Source organism: Protopterus annectens, chromosome 2.part0, assembly GCF_019279795.1.
Source record: "Protopterus annectens isolate FY-2018-M chromosome 2.part0, PAN1.0, whole genome shotgun sequence".
NCBI lineage: Eukaryota > Metazoa > Chordata > Ceratodontiformes > Protopteridae > Protopterus > Protopterus annectens.
In genome coordinates this window covers 1,461,479,923-1,461,492,673 of record NC_056728.1, presented here as the reverse complement: position 1 = coordinate 1,461,492,673, position 12,751 = coordinate 1,461,479,923, and the positions used below count along the sequence as shown (strand labels likewise).

General features: G+C 40.7%; 1 protein-coding gene across 1 annotated transcript in view; it reads left to right on the top strand.

Moving 5' to 3' along the window:
• The first annotated feature begins 5,781 nt into the window (after positions 1-5,781).
• Positions 5,782-12,751, top strand: part of UGT8 (UDP glycosyltransferase 8) — a 1,281,033-nt gene continuing 1,274,063 nt past the window's right edge. The window contains exon 1 of the mRNA XM_044061664.1: positions 5,782-6,260. The gene's annotated coding sequence lies outside the window, so the exon portion shown is untranslated. The remainder of the gene's footprint in view (positions 6,261-12,751) is intronic.

The following is a 12,751-nucleotide window of genomic DNA, read 5'->3' as shown; positions in this document are numbered from 1 at the left end:
GCTGATAATCAGAAGTGCACTGCACAAAATAGTGAAAAAAAGGTAGACATATATCAAATGCACATTTTTACTTCAAGCTTCCGGTATCTACTTCCATACTGGAACCCTTCTATAACCCATAATTTGGTGAATTGGCAACAACTGTGAACCATAAGTCAAATGATACCTGAAATTAAATTTGTATTTAACTCTAACCTGGATCTGTGGGTGTAGAGGGATAAAGCATTGATGGCCTGAGTTTGAGTTGTGGCTGAAGTGTTAGAGAAGTTGGGTGGGGGGCTGTGGAAATTAATTGTTAATGCCAGCTCTCCCATTCTGTGGGAGTAGAAAATAGTAGTTCTAGACACTGGTTGCAGAATGCAATCAGTGAGAACAGGCGCTTTGGCACCAGTGATGCTACACAGTTCGCAGATGTTGATTGGCTTACAAAGCTGGTGACAAAAGTACTTAGCATGTGTGTAGAAGCACACATATGCAGGAGGAGTGCACAGTAGGCCCCTGTGCTGACACTGGTGCTCTCATCAGCCATTAACAGGGGGGGTTACGGTCTAATTTGAAGCACTCTCATTGCAAGCATCAGTATATGTGGGCGATGGCACAAACCACCTTCATGGCTGATGATGTGATAAGCAAAATGAATGTTGGTGGCTGGCAGGCAAGGAGGGAAAAAGTCTAAAAAAAATTTTTATTTGGGAAATCTCATCTAAGGGATGATAGCTAAGAGGGCAAGTACCTCCTTAAATAATGAGATATAGACACATATCGGCTTGTGTCATCCACAGCTCTAGATTACTTGACAATCTTGTTAGTGTACACTTGATAATACTTTTGTGACTAAAAAAGGTAATTACACCAGATCATCTACCCAGTTAACAAATATAAATAAATAAAACAAATAAATAATGTTGCACAACAGTAGTACAGTGTAATTACTGCAATGGGAATATAAACACCTCCACCGGGATTACAGTCCAGTTTTCTGATCTTGCTGACATTAATATATGAGCCACTTGCACTGATCCTATACACTGGATATAGCTCTCAACCTTCCATCCCCAAAATGAGGAAAACTGGCCCTCATAATGTGGAACAAATGAGCAAGTGTGGAACACTTAATAATGGCTTACTAATAACTTTAACTAGGAAGGTCATATAGTGGTTAAATATGCTAGTTTTGCTTATAAAAAAGATCTTTTAATTACTTAAGATGATTCATTTCTATTTACAATGTATGACAGACCCTTTCAATGTGGAACTTCGAGGAACATGACCTTTTTAAGACCCCCAAAGAGGTATGTTCCTCATAATGAGGTACACTTGAGAGATATGAACTGGAAATATTTGTGCCATAGACAACAGTTGTTTTATTTAAGAAAGTTGTATACAACTCTTATTACAAACACTAATTCAATCGTTAATATTATGGACTGTCTGGACTTGTAAGCAGTCAATATTCATGAAATGTGCTGAAAATGTATTAGTCTGACTCAAATAATGAAACAAGGCATTGAATTGAGCTCCTGCACATTTTATAACAATGGACTTCCTGCACTTCTTTTCCATCATATTTTAAATGAGATTCTTACATAATAATTGATAACCATTTCTGAAGTTGCAGCATTAAATGGTATGATGTATATTACCACAACATGTAATTTCTGTTAATGTTACTTTTTTCACCTACTTTAATATTGTATGTTCTAATTCAATATTTATTCACTCCATAACTCTGAACCACTCATGGACAAATATCAACAAACTCTGGGATAAATCCAAAATGCACTCACTCGAGGCACTCCTTAAAACAGAGAACATTGATATCTGTGCAGTGACTGAGACCTGGTTCAAGGCTCCAGAGAGCACCTCTGCACTACCAGGCTATAACTCATACCACACTTTTCGGCCATGTAACCTGGACCGAAACACCAAAGGCAGAGGTGTGTCCATATTCATTAAAGAGATCCACACCTCCAGGCTAGTTGCTCAGCATAATGCATCCGAGGTTATCCAATTGCAACTAACTCTGGGCAAAACTGCAATTCAAATTGTAGCTTGCTACAGATCCCCCACCATGCCCCAGGATTCCCACTCCTCTTTTCTTGATGTACTGGAAAATATTAGGGTTCAACCAAACACCCTAATAATGGGCAACTTCAACTACCCCACCATTAACTGGGAAAACTACTCGTGTACCAACTCCTTAGCTCAACGCTTTCTGGAATTCATAAACTCCAGTGCCCTAGATCAACTTATCCACACACCCACCAGGGGCAACAATATCCTAGACCTAGTCATTACCAATATGAGTGACCGGTGTTCCATACCTGAAGTCAACTCCTCATTGATCCGACCATAAGCTTATCACCCTTGATATCCGCATCTCGCCCCCACCCACCATTAAGGAAACCACAGTAAAAAATTTCTCCAAAGCCAACTTCATGCTTCTTAAGACAGAAGTGGTGAACTTCATGACACCTATGCAGATGGACAATACAGTTACAACTACTGAATCCTACACAAATGTACTCTATAAGCACTTAAACAAGTGCATGGATTGTGCTATCCCAAACAGAACCAAGATGCTAGGCTCCAAAAAAGGAAGCCAATCTGGTGGTCCCCTGCCATAAACAAACTGTACAACAGAAGGAAGAAACTGTTGCAAAAGAGAGTAAAATCCCATGAGTGGAGGAGCTCCCTGGTCAGCCTCAGTAAGAAGCTGAGATCCCTTATAAGATCCTCCAAAACTAGCTACGAAAACAAAATTGCCACTAAATCCAAGGACAACCACAAAGCATTCTGTAGCTATGTCAAGAATCTAGATGGCAACACCCAGATCTGCTCTGAGTTACAGCACAAAGGCACAAAAATTACAGAACTAATTGATATTGCCAACATCCTGGCAGATCGGTTCAGTCCTAACTTTACCCCCCTCTCATCCGCTAAAGGGCCCATATCTATACAGGAAGAATGCACAGTCCCTGCAATCACAACTACGCAGGCAAAAGCTGCACTCTCTAAAGCCAAAAACACAGCATCCATGGGATCGGACAACATCCCAGGCTGCGTTTTACATGAACTGGCTCCCCACTTAAGCACCATGTTCAATATTAGCCTCACTTTGTGCCCACTGAATGGCGCACAGCAACAGTTATCCCACTCCACAAAGGGGGAGCCACTACTGATCCCAGGAACTATCGACCTATTAGTCTGACGAGCCTGGTCTGCAAGGCCATGGAACGTATCATCATGGAACTCATAAACAAAGACATTGGTAACCTCCAAACTCTGGATCTCACCCAGTTCGGGTTTGTGAAAGGCAGATCATGCCTCCTGAACCTGATCGACTTCTTTGAAGCAGTCACCAAAGCCGTGGATGAGGGTAAGGTGGTTCACACAGCCTATCTTGACCTCGCCAAGGCTTTCGACACCATCCCCCATTCCGGAAATATAGCTAAACTTACTAAACTAGGTATAAATCCCTACGTCACAAGATGGGCTGCCAACTGGCTCACTGACAGAACCCACACTGTAAATGTTGCAGACTCCAAATCTGACCTCAAAGCAGTGACAGGTGGAGTACCACAGGGTTCTGTCCTGGGACCTCTCCTGTTTGTTATCTACTTCTCTGAAGTACAGGCTAACACAAAAGGCATCTGACTAATGAAGTTCGCAGATGACTGCAAACTAGGAGCCATAGTGAAGTCCCAAATGATGTGGACATCCTAGAGAAGGGCCTCACTGAGACAGATGCCTGGTGTCAAGGCCATGGCCTCAAGCTCAATGCCAAAAAGTGCAGTGTCATCCCCTTTGGTAAAAACTCTGTACCCATGAACTACCACATAAGCAACAATCTACTTAACACTGAATGCGTGATAAGAGACCTTGGGACCCAGGTGGACAGTAGTCTCTCCTTTGATAGTCACATCGCCACAGTAGTCAGGAAGTCCTTCTACGTGGCACACCTCATCATAAAAGGGTTCTCATCCAGGAAAAAAGAGGTCATTATTCCCCTCTACACGTCACTCATTAGACCCATTATAGAGTAAAATGCCCCTTTTGGAATGTACTTCACAAGACATCTGCAGCAGCTGGAAAGGCCACAGAAGTACCTCACAAAGAGGATTACTGTTCTCAAACAAATGCTCTTCACTGACCGTCTCAAAAAGCTCCAGCTTTATTCTGTAGCATATTGCCTACTCCGAGGTGATCCCGGCCTAACATATAAAGCTATGTCAAACCCAGAGCTGTTGGACATGCTACACCTAAAGAAATCCCAGTCCCTCCGAGCTACACACTCTAGGAACCTAAACCTTGTCACCATAATAAACAGGACACGCTGGAGGGATAGATTCCTGTCCCAGAGACTTCCTATACTCTGGAACAAGCTACCCATCTATGTCAAGCAAAATTCTTCATTAGCACTCTTCAAGAAAAATCTTGATGAGTGGATGGGAAATAGGATATACACCCCGGGGATCACTTCTGTGTCTCTGCTGGACAGTGGCACAGGAAAATAACTTTCTTGGGTGGTGTAAGCTATGGAACCTTGCTGGCTAGGCTTACGTGGGCCCTTGGGCCGATAGCCTAGTACCTACCTATGAACCTATAATCAATTAGTGGCAATTAGGGGCACTTTCAAAATATTAGTACCATCACCCTCAGCCTTCTGTCTCCAAAATGAGGAACACTAGCCCTCATTATGTGGAACAAATGAGTAAAACGTGGAACACATACTCACGGCTTACTAACAACTTCAATTAGGAAGGTCATAGGATGGTTAAAATAGTCTGGTTTTACTTGTGAAAAAATATCTTTTAACGAATTAATATGATTTATTTCTATTTACTATGGATAGCAGTTAAAAATTATAACAATTAATGTAGGGTTCCCACCTTTTCAAATGGCCAAAGTGGGACATTTTCGTGACACACATCAGATTTTACAGGCCAACACATACCCATGGTCAGTACAAAGGATAGAACTTAACTTGTTTGCCTAAATAAAAGCTTATTCTTGTAGCAGTTTAGTTGCTTATTCTGTTTCTTGTAACATTTAGGTATTTTAGATACAGAAATAAATATTTTATGCAACTATTACATAAAATATGGGACATAATTATGTCCTACAATCTCAGGACATTTGCCATTTTTAATATTTTCTGTCAGGACACAAATGCCCAAAGAGGGACTGTCCCTCGCAAAGTGGGACAGGTGGTAAGAATGTGTGACAAACACTTTCAGTGTTGAACTTTGAGGAACATTAACTTTTTAAGACCCCCCCCCAATGAGGTATGTTTTTCTTGATGAGTTTCTTCAGAGGCATGATTAGTACTATTAACTTGCAACATTGGTAGAATAAGAGCATTTGAATTAAAATACATTCTCTCATCTGTATCGGTTACCAACCGCAGCACGTTTTATTTCCCTAGGAAACCGGACACCGTGCTATCTTTCTCAAATGGCTCTCCGTTCTACAACTAGATCCGGTTAACTTATGGAAGATGTGCTGCTGTCCATAATAAATGATGTTCTTTCCACAAACCACTTTGTTTATTGTTTTGTCTCTCAGAGTCCAGCAATCTTCCATGAAACCGGGTCAAAGACATTTCCAGTGACTTGCTTTTTTGACTCGTCTTCAACTGCCGTCACAGATTATTCATTTTATACATAACCGTTGTTACGTTTAAGAACGTGTATTTGCGGTTAACTACATTAAGTTAAAGAAAAACAAGACGGTTCAATAGTCTATGTTTTATCTCTTCCTAGAAAGTCTTAGTCTGATGGCAACTAAACAGTCACAGAAAAGGGGCACGCGAATTCAGATACATCCAGACCTAGACCGAGTAGATCTCCCTGCCAAGAGGCGGGGCATGCGCGCATGTTTCTTTCTGTCACTGTCTTTCTTGTCACTTTGGAGTTGCGCGCTCCAAGTGCTGGAAACAACTGGGAACAGGTCTGGGTAGCGGTAACTGTTTTAGGAGCCAATACAGTGGCATATCTTAACTGGAGGAATGTATAATTGTTCCACAAGTCATTCGATGCTAATACCTGCCATCTGCTTTCCAAAGTACATCCCATGGTGACCTCCACTGCGTACACTTACAGGATAAAAACGGACTCTGCCTTAAGTCGGTGCTGCCTGTCGCCGTCTAGAGTTGCAGTTGCCACTCAGTGACCGTTTTGAGTCTCCGACTACTGCCATCTCATTTTGGGGGTGACACTTCACAATCAGTGGATACTCTCAGTCAGAGTTGTTGAAAGGTAAGTGATGATCATTCTCTCAGGGGCAAGACTTATTTATTTATTTATTTTTGCCTTTGACCGTCCTGCTACAGCCAGATGTCTCATGTGGTTCTCGCTTCCCGGCTCTCCTCATCCCAACACTCATAGGAGAGCGTGAATTCCGCGCACAAGTATTTGGGGGTCCGATATACTGTACTGGAAAGACGTTTTGACTGTACCGGTATTCCTTCAAGGAAAGTAATACACTGATGCGTTTGTCAGGATGCTGTCACCATGGCAGTTTTATTTGGAATACATTTTTTTCATTCATAAAACGTAAAAGGATACGAGTTTGAATATAATAAAGTGAATGACTCACAACACAGAAGGTTTAGATGGTTATTTATTGAATGCTCTGAGTTATTTCTTCAGCCAAATACGTGTCATGGTGCGCGGTAAATGGGCAAAATGTGTGACTGAGTGATTAAAGCTTAGATGTGGACTCCCTGTAATGTTTTGTCCTGTTCGTGCAATTCAAAGCGTCGCTAATTGAATTTATGCTTTGGCATGTCATCAGATAATGTGCAGAAATTGTCATGTCCTTGTAGCACATTATTTAAAAAAACTGAAATGTAGGACGTGCTTCGAAATTTGTGACAGTTGAGATGCATGCTGAAGCGGTGTGCACTCTGAAGGAGACGACGAAAGTATTCATTCACCTGGTTAGGCCGGGATGTCTTTTCGGGCCACTGATCCGCTAATTTAATGAGTAAGTGAACTCACGGAATTTAGTTTCCTGTTAACTCAGTGCTGTTATGTTCAACTTATATAGCTTTCCAGTTCGGGAAAAGCAAGGCAGTTTGACATCAGCATTTATCAGAAGAAGCTCAGTTTATATTTTATACCGTATGCGCGATCTTTATACTCTATTTGTGTTTGTGATAGTCAAGAAGAATAATGTTATTTATGCCGTGACACCCATGGCAGTGGATATTATGCCACAAACCAAGCTGCGATATCTTGTCAGACCCACCTGTGAAGTGAAAGTTAATGGTTGCCATGATGCCCTCTCATTTTGTGATTCCAGCTCTGGTGTTTGAGGAGCCAAGCACTTTCTGAAACTGAACTTTATAACTTAGTACTACCTGAAAGGGCAGGTGTCATACTGCCTGTGAAGGTGGCTGATAGGAAAAAAAAACTTTGCACAGCTGTTCTCAGAGCTTTTTTGAATTCTTAATTAGTTCGGGCGGTCTTTCCGCGTTGTACTCAGAGTGCCCCCCCCCCCCCACACACACACACACACACACACACACGCCTCCTTTGGAAGAGGTCTAAGTTGCGCCCCCAGGCTTCAGGTGACTTTTTTGAGGCGGGCGAGAATACTGTTGATAAATGTTCACTGCAGCAGTTATCCCAGCCCACAAGAATATATTTCTTTACTTTTTTTATTTAGATAAGAACTTTATTAAAGCATATCATCTTACAATGTTGAATTTCGATATATTTGATAGAGCTTCGCTTTGATTATAAATCGCAAACTGAAATCGTAGAGCTTGGCTTTTGATTATAAATCGCAAACCGAAACCAGCATTATTTGTGTACTGCAAGTCTTAAGTCCCGTTACTTTTAAGGGTGAAAACAGTGTGTTGTTTTCGCTATTCTTGTGTTAAGTGGGTTAGACGTGGGGTCCTGAGATGCATTTTTCATACTTTTAACATACTGAAAGAACGTGACATTGGCACCTTGTAAGCATACGTGCTTGGATGTTTGCAATACAGTCTAGTTGTATTTGTTTGCAAAACCGTGTAGCTTAACGCTGTCTGCTGTTCATTTAGAATGTGTCTTCAAGCTCCTCTAATGCTGTGTCTTAAAACGCTTGATATTTCTATCCAAACATTTTCTTAAAAATGCCGTACAATATTAGTCTTTGAAAATAAACTTTTAGGATTAATTGTGTGATATTCTAACTTTGCAGTTGTTGGGGCATAGCTAAATGGCAGCAGAAATGTACTCTTCGGAGTAAGTAATGTTAAAGAGACAAAGATTGTTTTTTTATCTAGTATGAATAATTTCGGTACTCCATTTAGTAAGTAATTGCTTTGCAGCGTACCAGGGACGGTGCAGTTATGAATCAATGATTATTTTTTATTGTTTACATCTCTTAGCAGTCAACTTTTAGGTTTTATTTGTTAACTGCTATGCATAATGATGGCCTATAGATTTTATTTGAGAGGATGGACTGATTCTTTTGTGGAAACTACCCTAAAGTGCTTACATTTGTTTAATGGCAGAAGGAGAATGTCATGTATCCCTATCTCTTCTAATGTCTAGTGAGAAGAGCTTCAGATCCTTTGCTTTCTGGTCATATTCTTTCTCCTCAATTCCATGTACCCTGGTAATAGTTTTCCTCTGGACTCCTTCCAGCAACCTAGTGTCTTGTCTTTGTACGGCTTCCAAAACTGTACACAGTACTGAAGGTGTGCCCCAGTCAGGACAGAGTATAATGTAAGCATCGCCTTTTTGCTTTTACTGTCATTCTTCCAGAGGATATACCTACCATTCTGTTTGCCATAGTGCAAGGGAGCAAGCATTCCATCTGTGGAAAAAGGTGCCAATATTACCAGCTGAAGAAAACCTTCCCTGTGGAACTAAAGTACTGGTAAAAACTTTCCAAATGGAAGGACCATGGGCTAGCAATTGGCAAGGCTCTTTTGAAGTAGTGGAACAAATTGGACCAATAGTGTACAAAATCAAAGTATGCTGCAGTGGTACGGCGGTAGCATTGTTACCTCACAGCAAGAGGTTCTCCCATTCCATTCTCGGCTTGGCTTGGGAGTGCCTTCTGTGTGGAGTCTGCATGTCCTCCCCGCAGTTGGGTAGCGTTCGAAAGACTTGCATGTGTAAATGGGCGTGCCTTCGTTGAAGGTTGTGCGTCGTGCTGGCACCTCGACGTTTCATAAAAATCTACTGTCAATCATTAGCGGACTGGAGTTCTGCTGTGGCGACCCCTTACCGGGAAAAAGCCGAAAGACAAACAACAAGTGTACAAAATCAAAGTCTGGTTATAGTTGCATTCACAGTCTGTTGTATACAGAAACTTGCAGAATATGCACTGATGAGAGAATATACTTTGCAGCATCAACTTAGAGCAGTAACAAATAACTTTTTATAGTAAACCACACAGACTAACATTGCAGCTTCAAGTACTGTTCCACTTTACTTCTCATATAGTACAGATGATGTGAGAGATATAACATTTACCTCGGGACAAATGTGTCCATACCAATATCCCTAACATAACTGGATTTAATACAGACTTTATATATATATTTTAGTTAAACACACACCCTCTTGGTTTTGGAAAGATACTGCCTTGATGACTCAAATGCTGACACATCTGTTCTTGTGCAAATGCTGATAAGTGCAGAAAAGCATATTTTTAAGGAAAAGCCTTGTGGATAAACTTTCTTGGAAAAGCATATTTTTCAAGGAAACGCCTTGTGGATAAACACATGTCCCGTTGTCCATTCTTTAAAGAAAGCAGATTAGTTTTTTTTCTGATATGTCCTGTTGTTTTTTTTTTTTTTTTTACATTCTTGCCAAGACTAAAAGAAGTCAGCTTTCTCAATGTGTGTGTAATACACTCATAAGCAAGTTCCTTATTTATGTAAGCCACAGTTATTTAGTATGGATGCTAATCACATATTACTAAACTCTGTTTCTACATTTAAGTAAGCTTTATCTTATTCCTTATTTATGTTGCATATTTGTAGCAGAGTTACTTTCAACCTTAAAACCTTGTTGAGCATAATCTTACAGCTGACACTACCCTTTCATTGTGCTCCTTATGGCCCAGGTTATGTGTAGTCAGGAACCCATATCCTTTTCTTGCTCTGTTGATGTCAGTTCTACTCCACCACCTGATATTTCATACCAGGATTGCTGCAGCCCAGGGACAAAACTTTGTGTTTGCTTACACTGAACCTCAAATCCAACTTTGTGCCAGTTGGTCAGATTCTCAGAATTCTTCCTTAGACCATTGTTCTCATCCCACACTGCTACACTAAATGTTATATCATCAGTGAAGAAAAAGGTTGATCTTTTTTTCCTGAATCTAAAGGTATGTTTAAAAGAAACATTCTAAAGTGTACTTCTCTAGCCTGGTATTTATTTGTCCAGTTCTTACCCCACTTTTGTATAACTCCCTCTCAACATGTCACCCTCTCATTTCTTTTCTTTATAAAGAATAAAGTAACATGTTCTTTTAGTACCTTTACCTTTTCCCAATTTTCTCTTATCTCCCTTCCAACTTTGATCAGTCTGGATAGGTATGTTCATCCCTTCCTTCTTTCTACTGTACGTCTAAAGGGGGCATGTTCTCTCATTTCAACTTTTAGGAAACCTGCTGTTCAGATGGCAGGGCAAGCCACTGCAACTAATTTGCATGCTCCAGTATTTTCTGTAATCTCACTGGATGCATCTGATTGATGTTTCTTCAAAAATAATGCTGTAGCTTATACTTTCATTTATCTAACTGTAGGAAAATGAATCTGTATTATATTCTGGAAGTTATCAGTAATTTAAAGTAATAAACTGGCATTAATTTGGAATATTGATTGGTCCTTGCCAGTGCATTTGCTTAGCTGTCAGAATGTTAGGGCGGTAGAATAGTTTTACAGCAATGTCGCTAGAGCATTCTGACAGAGTCTGTTTTTTTTTTTTTTGTTAATTCTGTATGTAAGGGAGGGGAAGCTGTTATCCCCAGCCCCCCCCCACTGTCCATTTTAATAAAAAAATAGTTTTGGGGAGGTTAAATGGAGCTGAAGGAAGGAGCTGTTACTTTACTTAAAGTCAGCTTTGTCAGTCCCTTTACCACAGACTTGCAGTTTTAAGAGCAGTTCATAAAGTACGGAAACTGTTGTTTATAGATAACATTATGTCTTGTATAGTAATGGCCATTATTATTCTGGAATAACAATTACATAAAGTTCAGTGTTTTAAGTAACTGTCTGTAAATTATGGTACACAGGCTTACAATTGTAATACAAAGTACCATTTTGGCCTGCAGTGTGTGGTTCTACAAGATGAAGTTTGCTGTGTGTGTGTGTGTGTGTGTGTGTGTGTGTGTGTGTGTGTGTGTGTGTGTGTGTATATATATATATATATATATATATATATACACACACACACACACACACACACATATATATATATATATATATATATATATATATATATATATATACAATACTTTGTTGAAGCTCCTTTTGATTTAATTACAGCATTCAGTCTTCTTGGGTACACACCTGTCATCAATTAAAGAGACTCTGATTAACCCCAATTAAAGTTCAGCTGTCCTAGTAGGATTTTCCTGACATTTACTCAATTGCCTGCAATAGCAAAAGCCATGGTTCACAGAGAGCTTACAAAGCATCAAAGGGATCTCATTGTTCAAAGGTATCAGGAGAAGGGTAAAAAAAATTTCCACAGCATTGGATATATCATAGAGCACAGTGAAGACAGTCACCAAAAGTGGGGGAAATATGGGATAGCAGTGACATTGCAAAGAACTGGACGTCCCTCCAGAACTGATGAAAAGACATGAAGAAAACTGGTCAGGGAGGCTGCCAAGAGACCTACAGCAACACTGAAGGAGCTGCAGGAATTTCAGGCGAGTACTGGTTGTGTACTACATGTGACAACAATCTCCCGTATTCTCCAAATGTTTGGGCTGTGGGGTAGGGTTGCAAGATGGAAGCCTTTTCTTACTCAGAAAAATATCCAGGCCCGGCTACAATTTGCAAAACAATACATCAAGTCTCCCAAAATCATGTGGGAAAATGTGTTATGGTCACATACAGACATTGGCAACCTTAAAACACTGGACCCCACCCAGTTTGGGTTTATGAAGGCCCGATCTTGTCTCCTGAACCTGATTGACTTCTTCGAATCAGTCTCCAGAGCCGTGGACGAGGGTAAGACAGTCCACACAGCCTATCTGGACCTCGCCAAGGCCTTTGACACCATCCCCCACTCTGGAATCATAGATAAACTTACTAAGCTGGGCATTAATCCCTATGTCACTCGATGGGATGCCAACTGTTTTACTGACAGAACCCACACTGTAAAAGTAGCTGACTCCAAATCCAGCTCCAGACAAGTGACAGGTGGAGTGTACCTCAGGGTTCAGTCCTTGGACCTCTCTTGTTTGGCATCTACTTCTCTGAAGTACAGGCCAACACTAAGGGACTCTGGCTAACAAAGTTCGCAGATTACTGCAAACTGGGAGCCATTATTGAATCCCCAAATGATGTGGATACTCTAAAAAATGGCCTTACAGAAACAGATGCTTGGTGCCAGAGCCATGGGCTCAAGCTTAATGCCAAGAAATGTATAGTTATCCCCTTTGGGAAAAAAACATGTACCCGTGAATTACCACATAGGTGGCAGTACACTAAGCACCAAAAGTGTGATAAGAGACTTAGGGACACAGGTGGACAGTGGTCTCACCTTCAATAACCACATCGCCA